Raw genomic sequence first — 2,812 nt, forward strand, 5'->3', positions numbered from 1 at the left:
TAATAACATAAACTTCCTCATATACAACAAAACTTAATTTTACAAAGATATGAAAAAGTAAAATTTTCATTATTTAAATGCATCCTAACCCACTGACACCACCCTTCTTACCTGCTAAAGCAGGTTCTCTCTGTATTATATGATGCCAGTTGGCATGACCCTTTCTTCCTCTTAGCTTATTCAAGAGACTGGCAAAAGGATTCTCTGAGAGCCCTGTGTTGATGAGATTAACAACAAACTTAAAGTCTGGATTCCCTCTAGCAAAATTTTCAGAATTCTTTAAATTTTACTAATTTGTGCAGCGACTTGTTGGTTTAGTTTGCTGATAACCATATATTTTTCCCCCTCGAAATTCTGATTTATAAAAAATGTTTAGAAGAAACACTATCATAAAGCTAAACTATTTTATTTTACAATTCTTTTAAGGGATGGGTTTATGAACTAAACATTTAACTAATAGTATTATATAGCTGGTATAAAAGCTACTCACTTTTTGTGTCTAGATGATAGAAGTTAAGAGTCTTGCTGGGAATCATAATATGAGTAAATAGATCACAAAGAAGTTGGCTGAAAACCAGTCCATTAAAATGACAGCTTCCGCAGAAATGCAAATATACTTAACACTACTAAACTGTGTTTTTAAAAATGATTAAGATGATTGGGGCACCTGGGTGGCTCAGTCTGTTAAGTATCTGCGTTTGGCTCAGGTCATGATCCCAGGGTCCTGGGATGGAGCCCAAATCGGGCTCCCTGCTCAGTGGGGAACCTGCTCCTCCCTCTCCCGCTGCCCCTCCCCCTGCTCGCGCTCTCTCAAATAAATAAATAAATAAATAAATAATTAAGATGGTCAATTATATGTGTTTTATACCGGTCAAAAAAAGAAGACATTGACTGAAATAATATATCAGTTTAAAATGAATATTTCTAGTCATAATTTTCACCACTTTTCAGTCTTATTTCTTTAATATCTAAGTATCTTTGATAAAGTTTTCTTCACCCTCCCTCTACCCTGAAGCTTTCCATATTAAGAAAAAACATACAAAACAGCAAAAAAATTCAAGACAGAAGAGTAATGGTCAATTTTTTTGTTGGCTTACATTGAAAAAAATATTTGAAACAGCATTTTCACTATGGAATGTGAAATATCTTAGGCATTATTGTATTACCTTAGATAGACGCACATAATTAACGCCATTCTTACAAATTATAGTTTCAAAAAGTGAAGCATGGATAGTCATTTGTAAGCAAGTATAAGCAATTATAGTGCTCTTCCCTCATTTTGACCAATCTTTGCTTGTAAATAACAACATAACGAAGGAGAAATATTTTCAACTGCTCCTTGTTTCAATTTAGCTGTTTCTCTTTGATTCGTAGACTGTAAAAAAGAGGGTAAGAAGTTAGCAAATATGTCCAAAAACCTCCAAAAAAGATGCTACGTTTCTAATTATGAAAGAAAACAACATAGTCTCATTAAAAGAAGCAAACTATTTTTTTTATCCCTCATTAATTCTCTTCTCCAAACTCCCCCTTCTTTTTTTTTTCTTTCAAACTCCCCCTTCTAGAGGCTGTTACTGTTAAACTTGTTAGTATGCTTCTAGATGTATTCTATGTTTATATCAAAACACACTTCTGTATATGAATAACGTAACATTATAATGTTGTAAAATTTATTTTTTAACCTATTATACAGTAGATAGTCTCCTAAGTCAGTACATATTAACCAACCCCTTTTGATGAATGTTTAGGCCATTTCCAATTTCCCAGAAAAATTAATGCTGCATTGAACGTCTTTGTTCATATATCCTTGCATTCTTATGCAAATAGTTTTATAGGACAAAAGCTTGTAAGTGGAACTGCTACCTCAAAAGATATATAAATTAAAAAAATATACAAATTAATAAATGTGTTCAATTTGTTAAAATTGCTGAATTACTTCTCAAAAAGTACTGGTTTGTATTCCTATGGGTAATGTATGAGAGTTACAAAATGGAGTGTGCAAATTGTTGGTAATGTGTGTCTTTAAGTTATTCTTCTTAGAGTTTTTGATATGAACTGACCTATTTCTGTTTTAACTTTTAAGAAAATCAAGTAGGTGGTTAGGGCATTCTGGATAATTGGTCTGGGAATTGAAACTCATTGCCTCCCTCTCCTCCCAAGTAGTGCTATGAACTAAACAAATGAGTTAACTAGCTATTGTTATTTACCTGTAGAGAGGTATATATTTTGAAATAAAGATACATTAAGTAACTGCATTTTTCTTTTAGATCTCAGATTTCCTATATGCACTGTCTGATGTCCATCTCTTTAATACCGTGTTTTTTAAAAAAAATCTCTTCTGGAGGTTTCAAGACAGGATGCCAAAATTTACTAGTCCGTATGCATTCGAACCTATATCAAATATGTGGTTGCTAGTTCATTCCTAATAGTGCAATATGGCTTTTTCCTTGGAGAAAAATGCCTTTTCCAAAACTCCTATTCTAGAATAAATATTTTCATACTACTGTTGCCTCATATCAACCTATAATTTTAGAGTTTACAAACCTCTTTCATAAATATTGTTCCATTTGATTTTCACAACCCAAGTGTGGTGATTGGAAGGAGAGTATTATCACCACTTAATAGATGAAACAAGGTTACAGGATCATGTAGTAGTAGAACTGAGACTAGCAGGGCATTGAACTTTCCACAGTCCTCTACTGCTTGTTCCATATGTATAAGGACAGCATATTCCTTTTGCAGAAATCTTATTCCATGGTGGTTAACATTCACCTCCTAAGTCCCCTTTAGAACAAGGTAAAATAAAATTTATAAA

The sequence above is a fragment of the Ursus americanus genome, chromosome 1, assembly GCF_024610735.1.
Source record: "Ursus americanus isolate L20-20 chromosome 1, mUrsAme1.1.p, whole genome shotgun sequence".
Classification (NCBI taxonomy): Eukaryota; Metazoa; Chordata; class Mammalia; order Carnivora; family Ursidae; genus Ursus; species Ursus americanus.